Below are 8412 nucleotides of genomic sequence, written 5' to 3' on the forward strand. Positions count from 1 at the left end.
TTATTTAATTTTTTACTCTGTGCATCAAAATAACTTTCTTGTGTTCACTAATTATTTTCTGATAAAACCTGATTAAACAGTTACATGACACAATTCTGTTTATTTGCTATGTCATTTATGGTCTAGTAGACATCAGATTCGGGCTAGTACATTTTAAGAGGAGCTGGTCCAATGGTCTGGCTGTAAAAAAAGTTAATGTCGAACCCTGTCAATACTGGTCGATTGAACTTTACCCCCAATTTTAATTTATATTCCATGCCTAATTAAACAATATTGATAATATAAATTAAACCACAGGAGTTTGAAATTCTATCAATATAGCTAATCTAATGGCTAAACGTTTTTGTTAATTAGCCATAAGATTAGCTATATTGATAGAATTTCAAACTCCTGTGATTACACAGACATGTTGCCAATAATGTCTTAAGCTATTAATACCCACTATTTTATACCCGTTCATGCAATTTGTAGGCCAACCTCTCAAAATTTTGCAAATAAGTCAAAGTTGGTCAATTGGATTTTTCTGGTTGATTGAACCTTTTTTCAATTCTAATGAATTATGATGCTCAGATAATTCTGTGCTTGATTCAACAATAACCTGTCAATTACTGTGTATGCGTTGTTCCTCATACCCCACTGTCCCCACAGTCTTCTAACAGTCTTCTCACCTATACTGGTTGGGGCACCCGCAACTGATAATAGGGCCTTAAATGGCACCTTTTTGACACAATCCTTACTTGTAGTGTAATCTTGCATTGATTTCTTTAAATACTTTTTAAACAAAATAGTGAAAAAAAAACTTCAATTTTTATTGATATAAGAATAAAAAACATAATAAGAAATAATTATTAAAAGAAAAAAATAATTGAAAACAAAAGTAGACCCCCACTTGGAAAAATTATTTGTTGGCAAAATCAAGAACTTTGATTGTTTATTCATTTGAATACCAATTGAACTTTTTCATATGAAAGGGAAAAAACCCTCATAATACAGAAAGGAAACAAGTTAGAAGTAACTATTAAATAAATAGCAAGTACAATGTAATCTTCTTTTGTGTGAGTGATATGAAATAGCCTAAGGGCAGATTTGCTTAATTGTCAATATCAGAGACATAACACTGCATGCATTTTATTACCAACTAAGAGGCCAGATTTATAACCCTAGAATACACAAGAGTTCTGTTTGTCCATCTGCTTATCAAATAGATATACCAATAGATAAGTGAAATGCTATGGTACCTACAATAGTAATAATACTTTAGTAACAGATGTGATACACTGAGATAAAGATATTGCCTTAGTCCTTATGTAATTGAGGCTGTTTCCATAAATAATAAAGAAGTAACTTTTTACAGCGTTAAAGATTTTTTTTTACAATAAATAACTCAGAAAAAAGTTTATCAATTACAGAATAATTATTGATTTAATATAAAATGGCTCCTTTGTAATGTTTAAATGCTACAATTTTCAATCGACCAGTATTGACCGGTTTTAACCGGGTATTGACCACCGGCCCGGTCAATACTCAATTTACCGGTCAATATGCCAACCCTGAAATAAACCACTGACTATAATGGGAGCACCGATGGCCCATTGGTTTAAGCTTTTACTCCAAGGGTCAGTGGATCGAGCCCTGTTAAGGAAGACTTCCTTTCTTTCTTTTTAAATTTCTATTTTTTATTGAGGTATTTTGCTCAAATGTTTACTTATCAATTTAAAGTATTTAATAACAAACTTCAATCAAGTCTAATCGGTGAAAATTTCCCTTTGAAATTGCTAGTTTTCCTCTTACATGCCCTTGTATTTTAAGATAGAATACTTTCCTCTCCAGAGGAAAGAGGTGTGGGTTTGAATCCCATCAGGGGCTTCAGAGGATGATTCATTTTGAGACAAATGTTAATATTTGCTTTAGTGTATCCCAACAATAACCTAATATTAAATATATAACTGTGAAAGATAATTCAAAATAATGTTTATTTCTATATACAATGTGATCCATGGACATAAACATTCAATTATGCAAGAAACATGTATGATTTGAGGGATGAATACGACAGAAAACTTAGAATGGACATTCATTTAAGATTGTTAAGTAATTAAAACTATAAATGTTGTAAAGCTTGTATATGACGTCCTTGCTTCTGGACAGCAGAACAGTTTAGGCATAAATGATTACTCTTTTTCTTTAGAATCAACATTTATGCATTATTACTTAAGCAAAGTTGAACTTTTTAAAAACTCGATGAATTGGGAACTGAATTTTTCATGTTCGTTGCTTGCAATTTACCAGTACTGAACATAATGTTACTGGTGAACAAATGCCTTCTCTCTTTACACTTTACAGGGAGATGGTGTTTTTCATAAATATCCAGGTTAATTTGTATAAATACCGGGTATCATATTTATATACACGTAAGCTTTACATTTATGATGATCACATTTTGTGTTTCGCTGTAAATTTACAGAGAAAATATACTACAGCAGCATGTCACTAGAGTTGTTAAAAGGGCATTTAGACAGTATTGTCCCTGACTTTTGCCCATTTTGACATATTCTTATAAACAAGAGGGCCACGATGGCCCTCTATCGCGCCACTGCTGAAAAAAGGCTGAAACAAATACTCTTGGCATGTGCAAATACTTAAATATAAGCCCTATTTAAGCACATGTACACTTTTGTGACTCCCTGGGCTGGGTCAAATTTAACCCCAGGGGCATAATTTGAGAAAACTTTGTAGAGGACTACTATACCTCACTACATACAAAATGTGGTAGCCCTAGGTCCTAGAGTTAAGGATAAGAATATGTTAACAGTTTTCACAAAATAAGCAAGATATAAGCGTATATAATGTTCAATTTTGTGACCGCCGGTCAGGGTCAAATTTGACCCAAAGGGCATAATTTGAACAAACTTGGTAGAGGACTATAAGATGTTAATGCAAACCAAATTTGGTAGCTGTAGTCCGAATGGTTTTCGACAAGATTTTTTTTAAAGATTTCACAAAATAGGCGCTTTATAAGCGTTTATTCAATTTTTTGACCCCCGGGGCAGGGTCAAATTTGACCCCAGAGGCATTATTTTAACAAATTTGTAGAGGTTTATTAGATGCCACTACAAACCAAATTTGGGAGCCCTTGGCCCAATGGTTATGAACAAAAATATTTTTAAAGTTTTCACAAAGTAGGCCCATATAAGCGTATGTTCAGTTTTGTGACCCCCCGGGCAGGGTCAAATTTGACCCAAGGGGCATAATTTGAACAAACTTGGTAGAAAACTATTAGACGTTACTACATACCAAATTTGGTAGCCCTATGCCTTATGGTTAAGGACAAGAAGATATTTAAAGTTTTCACAAAATAGGCCTTATATTAGCATATAATCGATTTTGTGGCCCCCAGGGCAGGGTCAAATTTGACCCCTGGGGCATAATTTGAACATACTAAGTATAGGACTATACAATGTCACTACATACCAAATTGTGTAGCCCTAGGCCTAATGGTTATGGACAAGAATTTTCTTTTAAGTTTTCACAAAATAGGCCTTATATAAGCATATGTTCAATTTTGTGACCCCCGGGGCAGGGTCAAATTTGACCCCAGGGATAAAATTTGAACAAATTTGGTAGAGAACTATAAGATGTCACTACATACCAAATTTGGTAGCCCTAGGCCCAATGGTTATGGACAAGAAGGTTTTAAAGTTTTCACAAAAAATAGCCCTTTATAAGCATATATTCAATTTTGTGACCCCCAGGGCAGTTTCAAATTTGACCCAAGGGGCATTATTTGAACAAACTAAGAAGAGAACTATTACATGTCACTACATACCAAATTTGGTAGCCCTATGCCATACAGTTATAGACAAGAAGTTTTTAAAGTTTTCACAAAATAAGCCTTATATAAGCATATGTTCAATGTTGTGACCCTCGGCGCAGGGTCAAACTTGACTCAAGGGGCATAATTTGAACAAACTTGGTAGAGGACTATAAGATGTCATTACATACCAAATTTGGTAGCCCTAGGTCCAATGGCTATGGACAAGAATATATTTTAAGTTTTCACAAAATAAGCACTTTATAAGCATATATTCAATTTTGTGACCCCCGGGGCAGTTTTAAATTTGACCCAGGGGCATTATTTGAACAAACTAAGAAGAGAACTATTACATGTTACTTCATACTAAATTTGGTAGCCCTATGCCATACAGTTATGGACAAGAAGTTTTTAAAGTTTTCACAAATTAGGCCTTATATAAGCATATGTTCAATTTTGTGACCCTCAGGGCAGGATCAAACTTGACCCCAGGGGCATAATTTGAACAAACTTGGTAGATGACTATAAGATGTCACTACATACCGAATTTGGTAGCCCTAGGCCCAATGGTTATGGACAAAAGATTTTTAAAGTTTTCACAAAATAAGCACTTTATAAGCATATATTCACTTTTGTGACCCCCGGGACAGGGTCAAACTTGACCCCAGGGGCATAACAAACTTGGTAGAGGACTTTATATGCCACTACATACCAAATTTGGTAGCCCTAGGCCCAATGGATATGGGCAAGAAATTTTTTAAGTTTTTACAAAATAGGCCTTATATAAGCATATGTTCAATGTTGTGACCCTCGGGGTAGGGTCAAACTTTACCCCAGGGGCATAATTTGAACAAACTTGGTATAGGACTATAAGATGCCACTACATACCAAATTTGGTAGCCCTAGGCCCAATGGTTATGGATGAGATTTGTAAAGTTTTCACAAAATAGACCCTATATACGCATATACTCAATTTTGTGACCCCGGGCAGTGTCAAATTTGACCCCAGGGGCATAATTTGAACAAATTTGGTAGAGGACTATTAGATGTCTCTACATAATAAATTGTATAGCCCTAGGCCCAATGGTTATGGACGAGAAGATTTTGAAAGTTTTCACAAAATAGGCCTTAAATAAGCAATTTTCAATTTTGTGACCCACGGGGCAGGGTCAAATATGACCCAGGGGCATAAGTTGAACAAATTTGGCCAGTGGAGCTAAAAACTGATTCTTTGTTTAGCGTGCAAAGGGGATGGAGGAACATTTTTTGGTGCCTTTTTAAAAAGCTGCTTCATTGTGTGGAAAATTGATTTTAAAAATGTATGCACAATGCCTAATATGTGGCAAATTCCAACAATGTCTGTGGTTTTTCATGTAAAAACAAGAGACGTGTTTGTCAGAAACATAATGCCCCCTAGTGCGCCGCTTTGAAGCCGTATATTTGACCTTTAAGGATGACCTTGACCTTTCAGTACTCAAAATGTGCAGCTCCATGCGATACACATGTATGCCAAATATCAAGTTGCTATCTTCTTCAATATTGCAAAAGTTATAGGAAATGGTTTTACAAATTCACTGAGGGTAAACATTGGGCACTTATATAGTTCAAAGTGACCGGGAAACAAATTCTTGTGTTCTGATTTACATACATGTATTTACACTTGCAAAATTCAAAATTAAGAATGGTAATTGTTCTCTTATTGCCAACAACTGCATAAATCTTAACATTGTAAACTGGTTGTTTTATCTTTATTACTACTTTTGTACATTCTTTTGTATTGCCCTCTTTATATTAACTTTCAACATATATATTATATCCAGTAATTGTAGATATCATATGTTTTGTGATGTAAATGTGTAGGGTTCTTGTTACTTGTCACACCATTTCCATTTCATAATGCCTTAACACTGATATAGGATATTAGTGATTTTTGATTATTGTATTTATGTAAACTTATTCTATATGCCGATGAAAGTGTCATCCTTTATTTTCACAAAGATCCTAGTATCATCAGTAGTGTTTTTTGTAAAATACTTGCAAATTGTATTAAATGGTTAGTGGATAACAAACTGTCTTTACACCTTGGAAAAACTGAATGTATAGTGTTTGGTTCCAAAAGGAAATCTAAACTTCATAATTTTAATGTAAAATGTAATGATCACACTATTGTTTCTCACTCATCTGTTGAACACCTTGGTTCAATATTCGACACTGATCTTTCTGCTACATCTATTGTTAATAATATAATTAAAAAAGGTGAACTCAAGAATAAGATTCTTCAGGGGCGTAGCTAGCATTTTTTGAGCTGTAGGCCCGAATATGTTACATAAAAACGGGGTGTGTGCGGGGGTCCTCCCCCAGAATTTTTTTTCATCCAATAACGCCTGTGGTGAGATTTAAAGCATATCTAGACAAATAATAAGGTAAGAAAATATAAGACTTTGGCCTGTATTTCTTTGATATTTTACTTTTTCATCTCTATGTCAGAGAACTAAATTTTACTGTATTATCTTTATACCAGAGAACTAAATTTTAAAACAATATGGAACAGAGAAACATTTAAAATTGTAACACTCGCTTATTCACAAGTCAAACCATGGGAATTCTTTCCAATAATACTGTCTGCATGTTTATATAGAAAGAAGTAGAGTTGATAATTGGAAGATATGTCCTTTGAACAAGACCAGAATCCATTGCCTGAGGATCATGTCAATATGAAATGCAGATTCAGGGTCAACATTTTAATGCATTTTTGAAGTTGAAGCAATTTTAATTTTTTCATGTTTCAAAAAAAAAATGTAGGCCCGGGCCTGCTGTGCCTAAAAGCAGCTACACCCCTGTTCTTTTATAGACAAAACCACTGTTCAAATATGGAATTAAGAAAATTGTTATGTAACTCATTGCTTCAATGCCATTTTGACTATGCTAGCTCTTCATAGTACAATGGTATTAGTAAACAGTTAAAAAATAGATTACACGTTGTACACAATAAAGTTGTTAAATTTATTCATGGATATGACTCTAGAACATCTTTGAAAGTTAAAGATTTTAGTAATATTGGTTGCTTAAATGTTCAAAACAGAGCTAAGCAAATAACACTCATTCATGTTTATAAAATTGTTAACAAGAAATGTCCTTCTTACATGACCTTTTTTGTATAATAATTTTAGTTTAGTGTCTGATATACATAGTGATAACAGTAGACATAGTAAAGATAACTTTTATTTACCTCAATGTTCTCAAGTGAATGGTTTTACCAGCACTACTTTTAATTATAAACGATCAAAGACTGGAACTGTTTACCTGCTGATGTAAAAATTCTTATAAAAGAATAAATATGAATTTGAAAACAGAGTGAAAACTTCTCTCACAGACAATATGATTGAAATTGAAAAAGATGCTGATTTTATTTGTTACTAGTAGTCTTATTGTTTAAATTATTGTTTTATGTGATTGGTTTGTTATATTATATATATAATATATATATATATTGGTTTGTTATAATATATATATATATATATTACTATATTACTGTTGTTCAAATAAGTCATCAATAAAGTATTTGTATGTACAACTGTACATTTAAATGTAATGACAAATTGTCACAAAATAGTAGTATACATTGTGTAACTAATGCTCTCTAATAATATATGCTAATTACTATTTGATCTCAAGACTATAGTCTTAAGTTTAAATTAATGATATTTTTATGCATATTAATGCCACCATTTTTGTACATTTTCCACCCATCTATAGGGCCCCATTGGAAATAAGTTGCAAACCTTTCATGGGACATCCTGTGGTATATATATAATGTCTTGATTTAAACATCTTGTAACTACTTGTTATTTCAGATCTCTGCCAAATACACTGACTATTTACTTATAACTGAATTTAAATGATTAACTTTGACTGTGATATTCAAAATGTGATATATCAATGCATTGTGATCCAAATCCTGTGATAATTGTTTTCCAATTGTTAAATGTTGTAAATTGACTGTACTTGTATGGCATATATATACATATGCATGGATAAATCAATATTTAGGAAAGTGTGACTGACACTGTTTCCAGACATATTACAGTTAAATAACTTCATGTCAGTAATGGCAGTCATGGATGGAAAATATCTTTTTACAATTGTTGCCTGCACTGTCGACCATATTTAGTGTTTTTGTTTCCCATCTAAAGAGTACCGACCCAAAACCATGGGCATGCCTGTGATATGTATCTTAAAGTTTCTTAAAAGATAAATAATATAAATTTTAACAACACCACAGCTCAGTTTTAACATTTCCAATACAGTATGTCTTATTTTGAGAGGCCATTCTGAATTGAGTTCATTTCCAAGGGCAAAGTTATGCCTTATAATATATTAATATTACAAAACTGAACATTGTTACACTGTCCCTAATTTTAATGGCACTGGATTGTTTAAGGCTTTGAAAAGCTAGTTGCCTGGCCGGGATTATAACAACATCTGGAATTAAAATGCCTAGGATAAAGTATTAACAATATCTGCCAGAAGTACTGTATGGTTGCCATCATCAAATGTACAGAAAGAATCGTTTTTCAAATTCAATCAAGCCCCACTCATTC

Source organism: Dreissena polymorpha, chromosome 1 (assembly GCF_020536995.1).
Source record: "Dreissena polymorpha isolate Duluth1 chromosome 1, UMN_Dpol_1.0, whole genome shotgun sequence".
Taxonomy (NCBI): Eukaryota; Metazoa; Mollusca; class Bivalvia; order Myida; family Dreissenidae; genus Dreissena; species Dreissena polymorpha.